Here is a 23,111-nt window from a genome sequence, read left to right on the forward strand (position 1 = left end):
TATTACTAGCAACATTGTCCAAGACGATACCTATGATCACCACATCTACTTTAGCAAAATTGTTAAATAATTTTCAACATTTTTTTATTATCCGTAACAGTACTTTGTTTCAAGAAAATAAAAAATCGAGAAGTTACAAATTTAAACGATACAATTTCATTGTTTGCAACTGTACGTGATATTACCTTGAATCTTCGACTCAATATTGAAGTTTTTTAAAGAATTGTAGAACAACATTGCTATGTCCTTGCCAGTGTGGGCTCCGTTGGATGGTACGAAGTCTAAAACTATGGATTGTAGTTTCCAGTTAGCATCCACAAAATGTGCAGTAATACCATAAAAGGATTTTCCAGCAATGGACGTCCAACCATCGACCGTGAAGGAAATCTTGGATTTATTAGTTTCCAGTATATTGATTACTGCATCTTTCTTCTTTTTAAATATTTCCAATACACTTCTTTTCATAGTATCGCGTTTGGGATACTCAATGTTAGGATTTAATTCAGTAAAAAAGTTCTGTGTGGCAGTATCATCAAAAAAATTGAACGGCAAATATTTTATTGCCAACCACTGTACTATTTTTTCTGTGAAGCTAATATTGCTACATGAAGCCTGAACCTGATATTAAAAATAAATGATATTTATTTTTATTAATTTTTATTAACAAATAAATGTTATTTATGAACGTTATAAAAAGAACGTAAGCAACCTAATTTATAAATCTCAATAAAATTATATATTAAGTCTGTAGGGAAATTTTAATTTAATTATAAAATGGTTATTAAGGTTAACGTAAATAAAATAAAAATAAAAAGCTTATATACGGTAAACAGAGTTTTAGTATGCAAATTTTGAAAACTACAAACATTTTTTTTTATATACATAATCTTAAATTAAGTTGGTTGATTTTCAAAGAGAGTATCATCATGAGTGATTTTCGAGAACATTTTGTGTGTCCATCTTAAATTTTGTAAAGCGAAAACGGGTTAAATATATGACAATTTTGTTGTGTCAAATGTGCAATATGTAATTTGCGTGGAAACAAAATATCTTGTAACAAAATTAACCGTGAGTGGTATTTGGAAAACATATGTATCTAACAATAGCTGTACTCTTTTTACGTGTTATTCACTTTATCAAATCATGCTTGTTAATTTGCATGATTTTTTAATTATTTGTATATACAACACCTCATGCGTGTATACATTCATTTATATTTTACTAAAATTACCTTCGTTTGCAGAAAATGTAAAAGTTGCTGATTATTTGATTGTGAAGTGGATCCGTACAATTTATTAAATTCTTTTCTGTGAGCAATTTTTAAATGTCTTTTCAATCCCGTGGTGTTCGATTGTTTCATTTTTATGATTTTCTTTATTTTTTGTGTTTCGCATAACTTGCATATTCCAAACTTTTCTTTTTTATCATCTACATCCACATTATAATATATTAAAAGTTTTGTTCTTTGCGGTGTAGATGAAGAAGATGATATAAAAGGCTCTTCTCGACCGCCACTGTCAGAGTCTGATGAATTTGCACAATGCTGACGTTTAGACATGGTTACAGTGTTTCTAGCTGAATTTTTCCTTTCACCTCTAATATTGAAATATACGTTTTCCTCGGAAGGCACAGCCGAACTGTCTTTCTCTTCTACCTCTTCTCTCGAAATGTTCGAAAACCGGCAACGTTTTTCCGACTAAGTTCAATACACGCTGCACGTGTACGATCTTTGTCGCTGCGCGCATTTATTGCGCCTAGATAAAAAACAAAGAAACAAAAGGCCCGCTGACTGCCGGTCGGGACTTGCCATCAAAGGAGGAGCGACTTGCAATATAAACAAAATTGTATGTGGCGTCGTTTCTTAGCGCAGCAGTCACGACGTTATATGTATTGTCGCTCGGTTAAATAATAAAATATATTGATGAGATCTCGTCAAGATCTCGACGAGAATTTTAAATAATCTTGATCTCGTCGAGATCTCGATATGCTGAATCTCGATATCGATCTCGAATCTCGTCTCGATTTCGAGACGAGATCGAGACGAGATCGAAATTTATCTCGTCTCGTGCGCATCACTACTTCCAACCTTTGGGGTTATCCCAGGAATACCGGCGTATAGCCATGACGATGCTTTTCATTTAACCGCAACCCGCCACTAGTGTGGGGAAATTACGCATCCACATCGCTACAACTCCGATCAAACGGTAAAGACATTTCCAACCTGGGAATCAAGTCCAGGACCTTTTTCTTTGGCTAGGTCAGGACACAAGATATCTTTACTCCCATTTGACAAGGCCATGTCTTCGTAGCCTGATAGGTTGTCATCTGACTTCCTGGTCGACCTTTCTTTCGACCGAGTTTTGCTTCAGCCTAGACCATGCACGATACATCCAGTTTCTCGTTGGTCAAGCTGCGTTTTTAATCGACTTCGAAAAAGGAGGAGGTTACTCAATACGATCAGTATATTGAAACGTTAGTTATTCTTTTAAAAAGGAAAAAGAATATGTCGCCAGTAGAACAAGCGTACGATTTCCCCCACGAATCTCAAGGAGTGGTTCGCGTTCAGTGCGCGTTCGCGAAGGCAGAAGGAACGGCGAAGTCAGTAATGAGATGTAATTTTGTTGCGGTGTAACAAAATATTGATTTATTTAAAATCAGGTAGTTCAGTATGGCAAGAGAGCCTATCACAGAATAGTGGAAGCACCGCAAATCGAGTGGCAATTTATGCGTTTAACAATCAACGAAACACAATTCTCATCTACTAGATGTTCGATAGACGCGCTTATCACACGATATAATATACGACGGACTTGACTAGATTGATCGTCAATGATTCGATACAAGGCACGCAGATCGGATACACGCGCGAATCGGAAATGTATTACAAAAATAATAACGCAAAAGAAAATGCACGATACCAGTCGAGCGACTTTAACGCGACTCAAAAAACTCAGTCTTCTTTTATACGGAAAAATTACTGGTTGAATAACGCACTTTTAATAATCGCGGAATAATTATAATCGAATATAATATAATATAAGAAAATATAAGAAAATATAACCAAGATGTAACGAAAAGAGGCCAGAACGCAATATTGTGACTCTACTCGGAATGCGAAAAGTAATATACACACGACGGTTACAGAATTCCGTCGGTCGTCTACGGTTCAAACGCCTTTCACCAAGGACGAGTTATTGTTCGCTGAATTCGCTTAGGAAACATACACCGAAATCGCAAGGCACGAAGGTTGCGTGATCGTGGAGCGCGTAGGCAAAAAGGAATGTTTGAATTTACTAATCGTGTTGCAGAATATTGACTTTACGCACCTCTCAAATCGCAGAATAGCGAGCCAGTGGAATCCGAGGATACATCCGATTCAGCGTGGTTTTCACCTGCGAACCTCAGATCGACGGTGGCACTGACTTCACGATTTCATTTACAATCAAAGGATGAGAAAGTCGCGCACTAAGTCCCGACCCTCGATTCCTTTGCAGATTGAAATACGTGAATTTAAGAGTAACCGATAACCGTGGATTTGCCGGAATCCGTCAACGTTCTTCCTGTCGTACAAGGCGTACTCAAGGAAGAAATTAAGACTGCCAAGAGCGAGATCACGGCCCTCCAAATTGCAATGTGAAACTTGCCAGAGCACAGGCAAAACTACGATGACTCTACCAGGTTTCCCCAGGAATCAACGACGTTTTGGATATGTCTGCGTAGAGCGATCTTTCGAGGGTACTGAGTCCCAAGATAGAAGATGAAAGGGAGATGTCCAAGCTCGGGATCTAATCACGACTTGCTGGATCGCAATATTAAGACGGTTTTCTGTAGGAAGAGAGCCGTAGGCGAAACCATCCGTTCTGCTTGTCGGTTGAGACCAGAGTGTCGATCGCTGGATCGACACTGAGCCAGTGATGCCAGAACGGTGGGACGTGGGACAAATCTTTACCCTCTCCACGACGTCCCACGACGTCCCAGTGACTCCCCTGCCGCAGTTGTTTCATCTAACACAACCGTTAAAGATTGAAATTTCTTTATATCCTTACAATTTAACTTAACCAATTTTCCTCGTATGTCTTCGAATTTACGTACTGTAATAGTTAGAATAACAGTAATATCTAATTGAAGAAATTACTTAAATATTAATTTAAAAAATATCAAAGAAAGATGTAGTTCAAATCCTTTTTTTAACTGCTTCCCAAGTTAATGTATCTCATAGTATTAATGTATTAAAAATGTATTTTTATGTATTTGAAAAACGTTAATGCATTAAGAATCAGAACTGAAATCGTAAAATCGGGACTCGAACTGATTCTCCTGGTTTCTTAATTCAGCCATATTGCCATGGACGAAATTATATTATTTTGTCGATTCGTCGATGCTGCTGCCACGTGCTTTAGCGGCTTGAGCATCGATCCGATAACGTAGAAATGACGAGAGCAGTCGAACTCCGCCAAACCCGCAGAGCTCACACGGACACGTGGGACAACGCGCTTGTGTTAGATGAAACAACTGCGGCAGGGGAGTCACTGGGACGTTTCTTTTTTTAAGGCACTGTAGTCCCTGCCTAAAGTCATTAGTTCTAGTTAACAAAGCAACTATCAATTTCAAATCAATAACATGTAACATTAGATAAGTGCTGCTACGACTGTCCATGCGATCCACATCATCAAGGACGATGATGACTCTAAGGGGGGAGGGATGTTACGTCCCGACAAAGAAAATTTCTCCAATTTCTCCAATTTCAAGTTGCAAAAGCGTTGGCAATCAGGAAATCGGTTCATTGACTGACCTCCTTAGAGTCACCAGCGTCAACAAATTCTCTCTTCTTCTCGAAACGCTGCGTCAAAAATTATGTGCAACGCATAGACATTCCAACAGGTCAGTACACTACTGAACTCTTTCCTCAATCATGCGAAATTAGCATTTTCGACCTTCATAAAAAACCAATTACGGACAATAGCCACTCAGACGGCCATACAGTCGCGAGGTGTGCGGTCTTTCTGTCCGAGAAACATCTAGTATTGCAGAATACGTTGTCACGTCCTGTGACGCATTCTATATGCACGTAAATAAACATAAGTTTCCTTAATTTTGTGATTGATTTCGCAATTAAAATCAGTACAATATATGTATTGTCACGTCCTGCGACGCATTCTTGAAACTTCTATTTCATCACCCAAATTCTTTAAACTTCTATTGCACCATCCAAATTCATCGTTCCGCAAATTCTGAGTGAGCAACTCAGCCGGGTCGTCGTACGGCGAGAACGCTGACGATCCGAACGATGTGGTTCACCCGAATTGCCAAATCAAATGTCGACCTCATTTATCAATATAAAATAACGCGACCGGGCCCGCCCGCACGCAGTCAAATTTTACCAATAGTTCTCGTAAGAAGTTCTCATAGGCGCAGTTCTTATCAGTACATCTAAACGGTTCATCGACTTATCAACATAGTACGAAACCGAAAGTATCGCGATCAGACTAAATCACTCAGACCATCTGTAAATCATTAAATCCGCGAAGATAATCCGCGAAGTACCGCTCAGAGTTCGATACTCTAGAATCTACACGACTCTGCTACGAAGCTCAGTACTTCGACAGAGCAAGATCCCGGTAATATCAATAAATTAACTAAGTCTAGCGTTTATGACTCTGCTACGAAGCTCAGGGCTTCGACAGAGCAAGATTCTGTAAGACTCGATTGTAAACGTGCGCGAATCAAGAACTGTACCAGTAACGAATAAACATTCATTGTGATCGAAAGTGCGTGATCTTCACTCGAAACATCTACCCTACCGCTCCAACACCTGGACGACATACCACCACAGGTTCCGTCCATAGATAGGTTCTACTCATCCAGCGAAAGGTAAGTGAGAACCTCTATCTACCTGACAACGTAGATCAAATTACATAAAGTACGCCGAGGAATCAGTGAGAGAGAGAACTCCGCGACATTACAACGTCGAGCAGAGTTTCGTGAGAATCAAGTGTCACGCGAAAAGACTCAGCTTTCTCGTTAAAAAGACTAAAATTTTCAAACCATTTGTAATTAAAATTGTTAGTGTAAAAATATTTAGATTTATTGTTAGTGTAGAGTCATAGTCTCATCTTGTCAAGAACATTGTATCATCATCCGTGCGTCGAGAGGAAGAGAGAGAGAAAGGAGCGAAGGATCGAACTCGTTAACCGTTACTGTTCATCTAAATATCCGGTGAGTGCGATTAAAAATCTGGATACTCTGTCCTCAGAAATTAAGGAAAATTGTAATATCTTTTGAATACCCATTATATTTTCATACCTCATTTCTTTTGGCAAAAAATATATAATAGTTATTTATTCAATCTCGATAATTATTTAGTGCGTATTTCCCAAACCTTGTGTTCAATGAGCGAGAGGCTTGTATAAGTCTAGACCGAATCCGAATCCTATAATATCTTTCCTTCAGAAAGAAGGTGTTTAAGCGTTGCGTCGGATCATATCAATCCGCAGACTAGTCACCTACCACTACGCCTGCTCCGCACGTAACAGATGTAATTTCATTCAATCGCCATTTTCTTGAAAAAGTGCAAAAAAGTGCAACCGATTTTTTCAGATTCTGATAGAGGAAGGTTCACTCTTTCCTGTAGTAATAATTAAACATGTGGCAAGTTGTGGCATTTTTTTAAAATCAAGCTCAAAGTTGAGATTTTAGTTAAATGTAGGTACTTTGTTTCAATCAGATGCTATTATTTATAAATAGTTGTTATATTAAACACTTTTATTAAACCGAAATAAAGTTTTGGATGACGAACATACACGTTGCAATGATTAATAATAATAGTTAATAAGGCAGTTAACTGGTTAATAATCGTATCTGTTACTGCTTTTCCATCTTCGCGCGCAGCGGCCAAGATGGGTGTAATTTTATTCAATCGCCATTTTCTTGAAAAAGTGCAAAACAGTGCAACCGATTTTTTCAGATTCTGATAGAGGAAGGTTCACTCTTTCCTGTAGTAATAATTAAACATGTGGCAAGTTGTGGCATTTTTTTTAAATCAAGCTCAAAGTTGAGATTTTAGTTAAATGTACTTCGTTTCAATCAGATCCTGTTATTTAAAAAGTTGTTAACATTTTAACTTACTTTATGCACTGAATAGAATTTATACTCTCCTAGTAAACTTTATCATCCATTTGAATTGTATCTTTCTGAGTAAAATTCATTAGAATCGTACATTGAAGTTACGGGTAATATTATCAGCGTTTCGTTTTGACGAATTTCTACTGACTTTGAGTGCGAACCACGGCAAAACGGAAGCAAATATGAAAAAACGGATTATACTACGTTAAACTACAGTTTATCATCTATCGATGTATGTAATTAGTTTTTCAATTTTCGAATTCACGAAAATCGAATTTTGATCGCCGAAAGCCGTTTTGTCCCACTGTGCGTCGCGTCGTGGAGAGGGTAAAAATTTGTCCCACGTCCCACGGTTCTGGCATCACTGCGCTGAGCTCCTTCGATCCGGCGTTCGAAGGAGGGGATACGCGCACGCGCTCCACTGTGACAAAAAAGAAGGGATAGCACGTATCATCGCTATAGTTCCGATCTCCCAAGAAAAATCTATACTACTTTGTACTATACTATGTAACTGTACGAATGTACGGTTACAATATATATATCTTTTATTTCTTTTTTTATTTATTTATTTTTTTTTTCTGTGTGTCTTCATTGATTGCTCCGAGACGGATGGACCAATCGGAACGAAACCTTTTGCATCTTGTAGGGTATGTCTTTCGGTTGGCCCCGTTAAAAAAAATTTATCATTTTTTGATTTTTATTGCAAAATACAGGAAGTTTTTAATCTCAACATAAGATGATTTCAATGACCCTTTAATATGTTATCGGGGGCATGATTCTGAACAACTTTTTCATTATGCATAATTAACGAAAACTTTAGTTTCCAAGATATTTGTGAAAAACTATTGTTACTATTACATTGAATTGTACGTATGCCTAGGTGTCTCTACCGGTGTATCAGTCAGGATGCAGTCGCCGATTCTCTATTGTTTCTATACACATATCGCGTCGACCGAAATTCAGTATGCATATACATATAATAATAACTATTGTTATTGCAAAATCCGATTCTATACCCCTACTCTGTAAGGAATACACCGATTGCGATGAAACTTTTCACATCTCGTACATCTGTCCACCATGAACCCATTTGCAAAAATGTATGTAACTTCTTATTCTTAATAACTATCGTTACTGCAAGAAAACCTATTCTTTAGGATTATTCTGTAAGGAATGTAGCGAGCACGATTTTTCAAATTTGTCCCTGCAAGTAAACTTCGTCAATTTCTTTACTAATTGGTCGCTAATAATAAAACAAATAAAAAAAAGGCTTGGTTTGCTTCTTCACATATCAGGCGCTGGAACCTGATTTGGACTGTTTCTTTGCGAAAGCAACTGTCGTAATCTTTGCATTTCTGCAAGTGCTCTCTCGTCATGAGGTTTAACGAGGACTTTGTTTGGTGCTAAATCAGATAAAACTAGACCATCTAAACTTGTAACACGACTAAGTGCAACATAAGTTTGGCCTTTTGCAAAATTCTTTTTGTCAAGATCAATTACAGCTTTGTTCCCCTGTAATTTGTGCACCGTTACTGCCCAACTTAGAATAAGTGGTAACATTCTGCGCTCGACGTCTCCATAACCTTTTGTTGTTTTAAACGTTGCTGAAACTGGAGATATTGGAATGTTATCATCAATATCTTTGAATCTATTTCCAATGGATTCGTCATCAAATTTTATAAGTACTGAATCCGGCAATTCTCCCTGTTCTACTTGATCTCTCCAAAGTGCCGGCCATCTTTACTATTCCCATTGCGCCGTTTATCAAACCATCAGAAATTGATATGTTTCGTCGCAGCATAATTCGCGATCCTTCAGTTATCGTTATTGTATGAAATAATCCGCCACAATTATTTACATTTACAGGTATGACATTTTCTGGTGGCCTTTATCCATATGTAGCTGCCTCACGGGACTCGTCTATTGAATCAATGACGTACATTCGACGTGATTTTGCTAATTCATCTGTCATTTTTGTGTTATATTCATCCACTAATTTTATCGTTGGGAATATTCTTACTGCTGCACCATCCTCAAACTCTCCGGTTAGAGGAACTCTCCTTCGTTCGCATAGTATTTGTAGTTGAGAAGTTGTCACTTCCCCAAATTGAAGGTTATTCAGTAAGTCGATAAACTCAACGTCATCTCTTTGTCGCATATTATATATAATGGTGAGTTCGCAGAATGAAAATTGATGCCATAAATTAATTTCTGCAGTACACTAATGTGGCTGCTCAAAACACCAGCGTCCTGTTACTGATGTATGAGTATGAGGCATGGTATCGCCAAAGAGAAATACATTTACGCCGCCAAATAGTTTATCATTGCTTTTGAATTCTTGCAATCTTAAATGAATTATTCGCAAATTCTCATAAGATACCACTGATATCTCGTCAATAATCAACCACCTTGTATGACGCCACTTTCGTCTCTCCTGTTCGAGCCTTTGTTCTGTCAGTCGCCGATACCTCATTGCAGTACCTTTTTCAATAGGCAAGGAAAACATGGAATGCATAGTTTTCCCGAATATTTGACGGGCGGCGACGCCAGTCAAAGAAGCTACTTCAATGAAAGATGGTTTTATCATCGCCTCAACTGTAGGATTATAGCAGTGTTTAACATGTTCGACAAGTAATTTTAAAATAAACGACTTGCCGCTACCAGCTCCTCCGGTAATAAAAAGCAACATTTGTTCCGTATTTTCATCATCATTTTCTTTAATATCTTTCTCAATTACTGCGGAAACTGATTTCAATAAATCTTTCTGTTGAATATTGAGACTTCGAATACTATTACGGAACACGTCTTCTGGCATTGCAATTGTTTCTTGCTGTTGATCTTCATATAAATCAACTTGATCGTAATGTATTGTTTCGTCTGCATGAATTCTGACCGGATCTCTTAAATGTTCATTGGTTTCTTCTTCGTGTACAACATTTAAAGCAGCAGCCTGGGCGAGCGCCGCTTCAATAATTTGCTCTGCGTGAGTAAATTGTTCGACGGTTACGTTACCCAACATAGGTTTCAACTCGTGTTGCCGTCGAAGAAAACATTGTTCCGAAGATTCGTTTTCGCACATGAGTGTACTTTCATCACGAAATGGAATGTGACATACTATTAAGTTATAGAAATATCCTACTCTGTCACTGTTCAGGGTATAATATCGGCGGCGAAGTACAGCTGGTTTATTTCTTATTCGCATTCGGGTATTGTCCTTTAATTTTATAAATTTTGACCTTGATATTTCTTCAGCGTCATTTCTAATTTCTGCGTCTCCATCCTCTTCTGTCCACATTCCACTGGAAACTGTTTCATATCGGACAGCAAATTCAGCTAAGCTCAAATCCACTAGATTTTCTGATCTCTTTACGTAACGATCGAATATGTTATTGAAAAATGATGTTTCATATTCTTCGAATCCCAAAATTCTATATCTCTGCTCAGGCCGACAGCTATTTATAAATGCAGCTTTTCGCGAGCTCATTTTCAGAGGCAGATGACATAACCGATAAGCACATTCAGGGGCACTAACCACACGTTGAGACAGAATTGCCATAGATACCGAAAACAGTTGATCCCGGACGGTACCGCTCCGGCGTTTCGCTCGTGAAATGGCTTCTTTAATAATATTTCCTGTGTCCTGCGGCTCGCATTTACTTGCGTATTTAGCAATATAATATGCGACAGCTGTAACATTTCCGCATGGTTGAGTATCCATGTTTGCTTCCCAAAGCTTTAAAAGAGTTGGGTTGTGATTATTCACCATAATTTCATTTCCTGTTCTCTTAACTATGCAGAAACGTCCATTGTTCGCAAGTGTGTCATCTGGACCTAAGCACATCGTTCTTTCACTTATCGGTCTGGGGAATCCAAAACGACAACAACGATTATTATGATCTTTGTAACATGTAGCAGAATGTTTATGAAGTTGGACCTTTTGAACTATGTCCCTCATATCTTCGTCTTCTGCTTCCAATGAACAAAATACAACTTTCTCAATAACGTTGCGGCCTTCGTTGGTAAGGAAATCAGGTACGTTTGCACACCAATTAAGCATGTGCAAATATGGACTTCCCCTATTCTGAAATTGGATTCTATGCCAAAAATCGATAACAACGCCAAGCAATCGGAGTTTTTTAAATACTGCATTAACGCGTTTACACGTAATATAAATTGTCTTGCGATAACTACCGGGCGTCTCTGGACCAACTGTAGTCGATCTGCAAACGTTAGATTTTCAAGTTTAGTCGCTGAACGGCCTTCGGATAGTAGTAATGCCTTCAACATATCTGGCCAGTTTAGATCATTACAAGAGAACGTGGCAAATCATGTGGGCGGTCCAAGACTTCGGACCATGGCGATTAATTCCGAACAGCAGCGTTTCCAGTATGATACCGATCCTCTTATGTTTCTCATTGTGAGGTGTATGTTATCTACTAATCCCTGTGGAGTATGTTCCACTTGACGCACTCTACATAATACTGAAACACTAGCTTTTGTGCGGTAGTATTCAACAACAGATAATGCGAAGAACAAATAATCTGTTCGTTGAAATCGTTTGTCACTGCTCAGAGTACGCGCTTAGAAGTAATCCAGTGGTGTTATTGAGATGTCTCGATGCTCTCCGAATCTATTTTTTCCATCAGGAAACAGGAAGAACCAACACAGTACTTTCATCCTTCTCTCCCTCTCTAGGATCAAAGAAGACGCTGTTTTTCTATGTATATTCGCCAGTTTTATCGTATCATTTTCTGCGTTATTATTATTATTACTGACAGAGACGATACTCTTCAACGACATCAGTTATTCCCAAACTGTTATTGGTAATATTAGAAAAACATGGTCGCACATCTTTGTACAAAGCATTATTTTCTAATAGCCATTGTAAAGCTACTCGAAGTTTGCCAACGTCTATTTCAAATTGTCGTTGTCGCTCCAAATTTTCGAGGCTTTCCGCTACAATCATTATACCGGTTTGGTTTAATCTAACTGGACGTTGCTTGGCTACTTCGAACACATCGCGGGCAAATAGGACTACCTGACCTTTGCACCAATCCTGACTGAAGCGATTTTGAATTTTCATGATTTTAAGAAACGGTAGTATTCTGCACAACATTTGTTTTTCGATTTCACAATTGTCAGAATAAATTTTACCTATCAACGGAATATATTGAAATAATATTCAATGGAAAACAGCATTGCAAGGTATTAATTTAAACTGACTGCTGTTCGCCGTTTGTAACTTGGCCGTTTGCGCCTGATTGGTCGTGCCTGTTACGTCCCACCTTATAGGTGGTTATTCTACTATTACTATGTTCTGGGTTCCGCCGATCAAAACGCTAAAGCGTACCTTGACCTTCCTTGCTGGTAGCATAGGAGTACAGGACGGGGCGTTCAATTATTAAAGATAGGCATGTATGGTCTTTAGTATATATATATATTCCGTCTCTGTTATTACATACCCTTCGCTGACTTCGGGTGTTGTTGTCGCTCGTTCGTTCTTGTATTCACTCGATGGTCATTCACACTGAGGATCTCGGTTTTCGCTTGCTTCGCGGTTCGGGCGTTACACTAGACTCGCGAATCTACTGCGGGTCACGAATGGACAGAACTTCGTCCCTGCTTCACGCTATCACGGAACTGCGCGTACCTGCGTTGTGGCGATAACTTATACTCCCAAAAGGGGAGTAGGTCACGCTCTTTGCTTGCGAAAACCTGCAAGCAAAGGGTTTTCGCCATCGCATTCCGCGAGTTCCCCGATTTCGTATCGCGGGCGTCGCTAAGCGAAGAAAACGCTGATGTTACGCGGATTCCAGAGCGAGACCTCCTTGAAATGGCGAAAGACGAAAATGGGTTATAACTAGGGACGTAACATGCCCAACCTTTGCTCATACGGCTTGCAGCCGTAACGTATTATTGGTCGAAACAGCTATATCTACTGACTAGGTTGGTGTAAAATAAAATAATTTTTAACAAAAAACATATCCGACTTCGAAATGCACTAAAAAGTGTCAAATAATTTCTATTTCATTTATACCAATACTCCATAGCTATTAATAATATCTACTTAATCGTTAAACAGGATACCAAATACATTTCAAAGTTTTCGGAGGCGGCGCAAAATTAAAAATACCCGAATATACGATGCTGCCAATAACGATTTGACTGCGGTATGGCAATCCTGGTAATTAGTAAGTCGTAAAAAAAATTCGAATCGTTATAGATACGTCAGAAAACATTCGTATTTTTAACGATTGTATCAGAAGTTGGTAGCACTTCTGATGTACATATATACTGCAATTCACGAGAGACCACACTTAACTCGCGCAGCTCACTCGGTCTGGGGACATTTTTAATAACGTGTGTCATTCCTCTCTTCAGCTTGCTTTTTACTTTGCGATCATTTAAATGGTGGACAGAAACATATGACGTACGATAACTGATAACCGATGATGATATGGTATAGATACACGATACAACGAAATTCCTATTATTTTTCAAAGAAAAAATTATATGATCGCAAAGTAAGAAGCAAGCTGTAGAGGGGAATCACACACGTTATTAAAAATGTCCCCAGACCTACTGAGCTGCGCGAGTTAAGTATGGTCTCTTGTGAACTGCAGTATAGTGCATGTACATCAGGAGTGCTGCTAATTTCTGATACAATCGTTACAATTACAAATGTTTTCAGCCGGACCTATAATTTTTCTCTTACGACTTATTAATTACCAAGTTTGCCATACCGCAACCAAATCGTTATTGGCAGCATCGTTTGTTCGGGTATTTTTAATTTTGCGCCGCCTCCGAAAACTTTGAAATATTTGGTATCCTATTTAACGAATAAGTAGATATTATTAATAGCTATGGAATATTGGTATGAATGAAATACAAATTATTTGACACTTTTTAGTGCATTTCGAAGTCGGATTTGTTTTTTGTTAAAAATTATTTTATTTTACACTTTTTAGTGGAACCTGTAGTATTTTTAGGATAGTGCAAGGTGATTTTGGATTTCTGTTGCTTAGCTAATAACCATAAACTGAAGAAATATTGACCAAATTTAAATGGTTAATAAACAACAAACTTCATGAATTTTTGCAAGTGGGATCATCGCGAATATACAGAGTGTCACGCGACTACCTCTACAGCCGAAGAGGGATAATTGCTAAGGTGATTTTAAACAACTTTTTCCTTTTCCACAATGTTGGTTAAGGCTTGGTTTTCTAGTTATTAACAAAAAACACTGACCAATCCGAGCGGCTCAGGGACTGCAATGTCGGCTATGAAAACCGGGCCTGACGTAGGTCGCGAACGAACGGCTCGGCACCCCGTTGGCATAGCACAATAAAAAAACTGAACTGGTAGAACATTTTTAGTCGTTTAAAATGAATACGGAACCTAATCTCTTGTCGCCTATCATAATGTTTATGCTTTCAGCGTAGCAAGTTAATTTAGAAACGAATGGATAAGTTTCATTTAAATTGTTTTCAAATTTTGCATCATTAGCGTAGCCTCCAATTCAAACGTTTATTAATTATTCCACTTCAAACATTTTTATTTGTTGTTTAGAATCCTTAGAATTTCCACTTTTACATTATGACAGGCGACAAGAGATTAGGTTCCGTATTCATTTTAAACGACTAAAGGTGTTCTACCAGTTAAGTTTTTTTATTGTGCTATGCCGACGGGGTGCCAAGCCATTCGTTCACGACCTATGTCAGGTCCAGTTTTCGTACCAGTCAGTGCAGTCCCTGGGACTGCGCGCTATACGCGCTCGGGTTGGTCGGTGTTTTTTGTTATTAACTCGAAAACCAAGCCTTAACCAACATTTTGGCAAAGGGAAAAGTTGTTTAGAATCACCTTAGCAATCATCCCTCTTCGGGTGTCGAGGTAGTCGCGTGTCACCCTGTATATCCTACTAAATATGAACGGTTTCATCGCGAACGATACATTCCTTGCAGAGGAACATGAAGGAATAGATATTTTTCTATAACAGTAGTTGTTAACAAATTCCATAAATTTTTGCAAGTGCGATCATCGGGGATATACCTCCTACTAAATTTGAAAGGTTTCATCGCAATTGGTACATTCCCTGCAGCATAAACGCCGGAAGATATAAATGAAGTTTTTTGTGATAAAAGTCGTTAGGAATGAAAAAACACAAAAATTGTATTGCGGGACCAAGTGGGAGAGATACTTGTTACGTCGCGAGCGAGATACGGCGCGAGAAAATAAATATATTATAAAGAAGAAGCTATTGATTATTGGTTAATTAGAGTTTGATTGATTGATTCGATGATTTGTGCGACGATGTTCTGTGAAGAATTAAGCGCGAACAAGAAAGAAAGAACGGTCCCAGAGGGTAAATTACCAGAGCCTCGGTTTCGTAGGGTCGCCTTCTTTACGTGTGAATCGGAATTTATTCAATAACGTTATTTTTCGATACCTTGAGTCTTTATACTGAACGGAACGATCTAGAGGGAAACTTTCCAGAATACACGGTTTCGTAGATCGCCCGTTCTGCCTCACTACGTCCAGATTCGTCGTATTGGATAAAAATGAAATGGACAACTTACCAAGATCGTTGTAAAATAATATATGACAAGACTTTGTTTTGATTGCTTAGTCGCTGGTGTTGTCTAGAAATCTGGAAGTCAAAGAAGAGGTGAGAAAACTGCCACTTGCACTACGCGTTCGCGATCGGCCTTTATTACGGTGTTACGAGACAGAAAGAAAGAGAAATAATTAATATACGAACGAAATTGAAAAGTATGAAATGAATTTAACGTATCCGTTTGAGTCCTTGTCACAAAACCGCGAACCGAAACACTCTCGACACTCTGCCTTGAAGAGGAATTGCCGAGCAATCTAATTACGCGATTTTGCTAACAACTCTATCTCTACGCGAACACGGTCTCCCCGTCACGCACCTTGCGATTTTTCGACAAAGAGTCCTTTGCTTCAGTCAAGCGATCGTGTCTCAGGGTTCGACCCGCGATCAAGGGTCCAAAGTGGGGACATCATTTGGCAAATCAGGGTACGTGCCGGAGGGGAAATCCCGCGCGTATTGGGCTAGTTAGCCGCTCTTCCTAGTTCTCTCATCCCTTCTTGACTTTTCCTTCTACCTTCGTTTAAGGTTGTCCATTTCTTTCTACCCCTCTAACGCTACGACGGATTTCATGCGTCGCAATTCTAAAGTTCTGGAATATTCGAAATCTATTACGACTTAATTCAAGAGGCTAATTAATGCTAATTAAAGAGGCTCTTAAAATGACGTTTCCGGTATCGAAAGGGGTCTTCGTTTTATTACAAATATTTGCTTTACTGGTTTGAATGACCATTAGTTGAATAACGTTAATTATTATTCATTCGTTAATTATTCTATTAATCTCTTTGTTTAGCGGTTTACGCGAGATGCAACCGGTGTTTTATAATCGTCGACAAATTGCGGATACATGCGTGTCGCATTTAGTTAATATTCTTTCCGCGCTTTTTAGTTATTAACGTTCTTATTCATATTTCGACGATTTACGTATATTCGAAACGTTCCACGTTTAACGTTAACGACGATGTTTATTGTCTCGACCGACTTTTGTCTCGAACATTCGTGAACAGTTTCGAATTACAGCGGTTGTCACGCAAACCCTCGCATTCCAATATCATTCAAACAGTTTCATTTCGTTCAATTCCAATCATTTCCGTTCTTAATTGCATTCATTCTTTGGTGGCAGGACCGGCTGACGCATGCTTTGCAGGTATGAGAGGTACCTCGCTAATAGAATAGAAGAAAATTCTTCTTTATGTTGCACGGTTAAGTTGGGAAATTTCCAAGTGCGTCGCACTGCTTAACCGCGTGGCGAAAGATGTTGATAGTACCTCTCCTTAACCTTAGCGATTTCGAATTTCTATGTGTTTATTGCTACGCGGTTTCGACAAGGCAATCGTCCCAAGGAAGGTTAACTTCTTATTGTTTGAAAAGAACTAATTATAGCCTCCTTTGTGTGCCTCGCCTGGGATTATCTCCAAGTACGACGAGGTACACAAATTCAGTATATTAAACGATTAAACTATTCAACACTATCAGAAAGAAGATGAAAATAAATGTTAGCCACGGTCGGATTATTGAAAATAATCCGGACGTAACACTCTACAAGATGCAAAAACTTCCGTTCCGATTGTTCCATCGGTCTCGGAGAAATCGGCGAACACACATTTGGAAAAGAAAGTCGTTAGGAATGAAACAATGCAAAATATTTTTTTAACGGGACCAATGGGGAATTATACTCTATAAGACGCAAAAAGTTCCGTTCCGATTGGTCCACCCGTCTCGGAGTAATCGGCGAACGTACACCGCACGTACATGATATAGTATGTTTTTTTGCAATAAAAAGCGTTCGGAGTGAAAAAATATAAAATGTTCTTTTAACGGGACCAATCGGGAGACATACTCAACCAGATGCAAAAGGTTTCGTTCCGATTGGTCCATCCGTCTCGGCGTAATCGGTGAACATACATAAAGAAAAAAAAAAAAAAAAAAAAAGAAACATACACATCGAATTGAGTATCCTCCTCCTTTTCGAAGTCGGATAAATAAAGGAATAGGCGGTGTAAAAAAAATATGCAATTCTATTTAAATAAAAAGTGCATCTGCATTTTTTTAGTCCATCGTTGCATACACAAAGAAAATGAAGTCATAGAAAAATGAACATTATCATGAACATTTTACATGAACAGCTTTTTCCTATCTCTTACCAAATTCAAAATATAATCCGTCCCAATTGCGTGACGCACCCTGTATGCTTTTATGATGTAACGTATCCGTCTCGGAAATTTCCTTATTTGGTGTTACAAACCCTTCTCAAAAAATTTCCTTATATGGAATCGGATGTGCACACCCGACACCAACCGTCTTCTAGAAAAGTCAAGACCAACGCAAAGCAAGGGTGCGGTGCTACGGGTCAGGTAGAGTCAGTCCCCAGCACCCTTTTTACTCTAATTTTTGAGTATAAAAAGGGTGGCGGCAAAGGCACCTCGGGTCTAGTTGAAGTCTAGAATCAGTTCGATACACATCAGTACGTTCTTTTACGGATAATCTCCGCAACGAGGAAACTCTGCGAGGTCGGGTATTCAAGTCCCTTTCAAGCACTCAGTAACTATACAGTACATTGTCTGCTGTTAAGCATTATTCTAATCATTGTAGTCCGCCCCCGTTTGCTCGCGTTCGTGAAAACCGAGAAGGATTAGATTCTTGCTTCGCGGAATCGAAACTAAACTTCATTTATTCAACTCATTTAACTTGCAACCTAGAGTTTAATTCATTGAACACCGCGACAATTACACACAACAATTGTAAGGTCCCGGAATAGAGAATAAACTCATATTATTTTAACTTACATACTATTGTTCAATTATATTTACTAGTCCAGAAACCCACTAAGGTGTACCTTTACCGCTCGAGGTACATCAATCAAGTTACGAGACCTAATACTAACATTTCCTGCGGCTCCCTACGTTAGCCATACGTAGGTTCGTCCTCACGTCTTCACCTTTCCTGTGGCTCCTTACGTTAGCCATACGTAGGTTCGTCCACTATAACCAACCTCCTGGAGCTTCCTACGTTAGCCATACATAGGTTCGTCTCTACGTCTACTTTCTTAGGCTCCCAGTGTTAATAACAACACTGGTCAATCCATTAACAAATACCATAACCGAGATTAAGCCCCGGCTACGCAGCCGCCCCCTCCGGCTCGTAACAATGAACTGAAAAACATTTATTTAAAGAGTTAATAACGTTTTCTAATAAAGGGTATAGCAGGATAAGATGGTCAAAAGTGCCCTTGAGCCGAATTTGCTTCGCAATGCACCATTCGATAGCATATCCCAAAAAACCATGGTACACCAAGTTTCAACCCTGTACCTCAACCGGGAGGGTAGTTACAGGGTAAGAAAGAAAAAGTAGTTTTTGCCATATTTTCCCTATTAAATGGCATTCAAAAAATCTGAAAAAATTCTAGAATATTCTAGCCATGTTTCTTTATGATTGTGAATTTTCTCAGATTTTTCGGTTGCAAATCCTAGGCGTGAAAAATCAAAAACGCAAAAAAAAGTCGAAAAATAGAGATTTCGGGTAGAAGCTTTCGAGACACTAGATTTTTACTTTTACAGTAGTTAGATATTAGCATGACTGGTGTCCTCAATTTTTTTCAGATTTTTCATTCTGGTGCGTCAAACCGAAAAAAATCAAAAACCGATATTTTCGATATATTTCGTGCGATAACATGAGAAATACTTTCAATTTCTACATTTCCTTTACACACTTAGTGCATTATGTGATTTCGAACATTTTTGCACTGGATGCAGTAAAATCTGAATGGAGAGAGTGAAGTTATTATAAATAATTGAAAATTACGCACCTTATCCTCTAAAATATTAGAAACTTTTTCAACGTCGCCGATGGATAAGTCGGTAAGGTGTCCGACTATGGAACCGCTGGAAACTTTTTTGTCACGAGTTCGCGCCCCATGAATGTACAATTCTATTTTTTGTCATAAAACAATTTTATTTTAAATTATTAATCACATAAGAATACACAATAATCATTTAATAACGTATGAAAATAATTTTGAAATATTTTATTATTAAGTATACATAAAAATCAGTGGTACACAACCGACTCTTTGGCTATATGTACAATTAAGGTAAAATATACATATCTGTATTGATTTCAATATCCATCATAAACCAACAACCACACAACTTTTCAATTAACAAAATATTGGGAGCTATCCGTAATTAGAACAGTACGAAATCAGAAAATCGGTAGTGCACCACTTATTTTTATGTATACTTAATAATAAAATATTTCAAAATTATTTTCATACGTTATTAAATGATTATTGTGTATTCTTATGTGATTAATAATTTAAAAAAAAATTGTTTTATGACAAAAAATAGAATTGTACATTCATGGGGCGCGAACTCGTGACAAAAAAGTTTCCAGCGGTTCCATAGTCGGACACCTTACCGACTTATCCATCGGCGACGTTGAAAAAGTTTCTAATATTTTAGAGGATAAGGTGCGTAATTTTCAATTATTTATAATAACTTCACTCTCTCCATTCAGATTTTACTGCATCCAGTGCAAAAATGTTCGAAATCACATAATGCACTAAGTGTGTAAAGGAAATGTAGAAATTGAAAGTATTTCTCATGTTATCGCACGAAATATGTCGAAAATATCGGTGTTTGATTTTTTTCGGTTTGACGCACCAGAATGAAAAATCTGAAAAAAATTGAGGACACCAGTCATGCTAATATCTAACTACTGTAAAAGTAAAAATCTAGTGTCTCGAAAGCTTCTACCCGAAATCTCTATTTTTCGACTTTTTTTTGCGTTTTTGATTTTTCACGCCTAGGATTTGCAACCGAAAAATCTGAGAAAATTCACAATCATAAAGAAACATGGCTAGAATATTCTAGAACTTTTTTAGATTTTTTGAATGCCATTAAATAGGGAAAATATGGCAAAAACTACTTTTTCTTTCTTACCCTGTAACTACCCTCCCGGTTGAGGTACAGGGTTGAAACTTGGTGTACCATGGTTTTTTGGGATATGCTATCGAATGGTGCATTGCGAAGCAAATTCGGCTCAAGGGCACTTTTGACCATCTTATCCTGCTATACCCTTTCTCAGATTGCACGTTCCTTCGGTTCTTCAGAGTAGGCATATATTTTTCAGCAGCGAGGGGTGCTACGGTGCGCTATATAAAATCCACGCGTTCAGTCAGTCAGAATTTATCGGAGCGGGACAATTCTATCATTTGGGTGGAAAGAAGGATAGCACGATCACCGTACATCTCACTCTAAACACGCGCTAATGTTTCGCTTTCGTTCTTCAGACGTATCGTCGCGATGCCTCTGGCGAGATGAACGTTTGAATGCGTTTGTAAAAATACTTGAGGCGCTGTTTTTCTCCTAGATCATGTTGCGCGCACGCTAGCTGAGAATTAAACCTTTCAAGTTCATACCAGACCACGCAAGTGGCTCCACCAGGCCCAACGAAAAAACTGCTGTAATACCGACGCGACGTCCCAAATCGGAGAGGTCACGTGCCGTGTCTACCCCCTTTACCGTTGTTACTGAACTGTCGCTGGTCAACCAATTGTTTTTCGATCGCGAATTGTATCGCGAGTGACCAGTGGAGGTAGCCGCTAATAAACCACGTACCTGTTCAAAAGAAAAGAACATCTCACATTTGTCTTTGTTTTACCCTAAACCTCACTCCGTATCCTTGTCTGGATAAGACGTGCAAACCGTCGAGGTGTTTCAGTGATCATACTGAATCGTTCCGATACAATCATTGATAACACAGTCCAACAACTTTAAACATTTTTCTGTTCTGCAACACCTGTTGGGTGATCCTTGTAGAGTTTCTCGTCCTGAACACGGATCCGAAAACCGAATTGCTCTTTCACCCTCAGTTTTCGAAAAACACGAGTTTTCGTAAAAACATGTGTTTTGGGAGGAAAATGAACTAGTACACGGAAACCAAAAACGCTAGAACATTCGCATTGGTCTTAAAAGATAGAGGAGAGTTCCCCGAATATATTGATATACAGGGTATCCCAATTTTTTCCGGCCAAACTTTACCAACATATTCTATAAGCAAAAATAAGACAAAAATGTCATATAAACACAGGCTCTTAAATGCTTCATTAAAAAGTTATAAACAAAAATATGAAATGATAATTACCTGATGTCGTTCACTGATATCACAGTTTCGACATGAGCCAACAACTAAGTCAACGGCCCAGTAAGTAAACATTAGAGTTTAAGTAAACATGTGCCGCATATCAGCTACAAATGTGAAGATGCACAATGTTTCGCCTGACGCGGAATACAATGCCCGATAATTCTTGAAGGTTGGTTTATGACGTGAACGTGCGAAACAAATTCTTATGAAGATTAACTTTTCCCGTATTCCTTTTTGACTTTACAACCGACAATTTCACTTTTGCACGACAGTAAACTTTATTTTCTCGAGTCTCTTAATCCTCACACAATAGCTTTAAATTTTGCGGCTTACCGTCCTAACAACCCGAAGACATGTCATAAACCTGGAGTCCTAAAGAGTCGGCCAGCAACACGTGCACAACGGTGTTTGCCGACAAGTGTCAACCTGAAGGAAACCATGTCATGTCGTCAAACCTTCGAGAACCCCCTCCTCTCGCAGAGCAACTCACATCCTCTCTCCAAGAGGGGTGGCCAAAGGGCGTTGTCACGTCCGGAAAATTTTACAAAGTCCACCTCACGTTCCCTTATCAAGCCTTCGGGTTGTAGGAGTCTCCTCATGTAAGGGGCGTGAGAGGAATGAATTACTTCTTCATCGTTTTAATTCTTCTCCTCAACTCTGTGCTTTTTTATTAAGCCTTCGGGTTATAAGAGACTCTTCATGTGAGAAACGCACAGGGAAGAGTTTGAGCGTATAATTATTCTATTTTGGTCTTTTCTTCCCTTTAGTTCACTCTTTTATTTCTTAATTCCTCTATTTAATTTATTACTCCTCCTTGAAACTATCGTCGTACTCAACTGCGTAGTAATAGAAGCCAGCTTAGAAAAATTCGGTTTCGGCCGGGAGAAGTATCGTAAACAACGTCGCTACGCAGTTAGCCAGTGCTTCGCATTATAGGGGTCTCCTCGGGTTAACTGCGTAAAAGTGTAAAGGTACAACTATCCTTTGAATTTTTAATCGATGCTCTCCCCTCTTTTCGCGTAGGCGCCAGTCGGTCCCAAACCAAATCGTGTGTGCGAATTGAGTGTTGAAATGAAAGCGTGAAATAGCATGAGAATTTAAATATTTGAATGAATGTAAAGAGAGAGGGATGAGAACCCTCACAAGCGAACGTTAGCGAACGTTCGAGGACTGTTTAGAGACGATGGGTCGTACGGAGCAATAAAAGTCATTGTATCGAATTTCTAAGAATTTGCCT

This window comes from Osmia lignaria, chromosome 4 (assembly GCF_051020975.1).
Source record: "Osmia lignaria lignaria isolate PbOS001 chromosome 4, iyOsmLign1, whole genome shotgun sequence".
Lineage (NCBI taxonomy): Eukaryota > Metazoa > Arthropoda > Insecta > Hymenoptera > Megachilidae > Osmia > Osmia lignaria.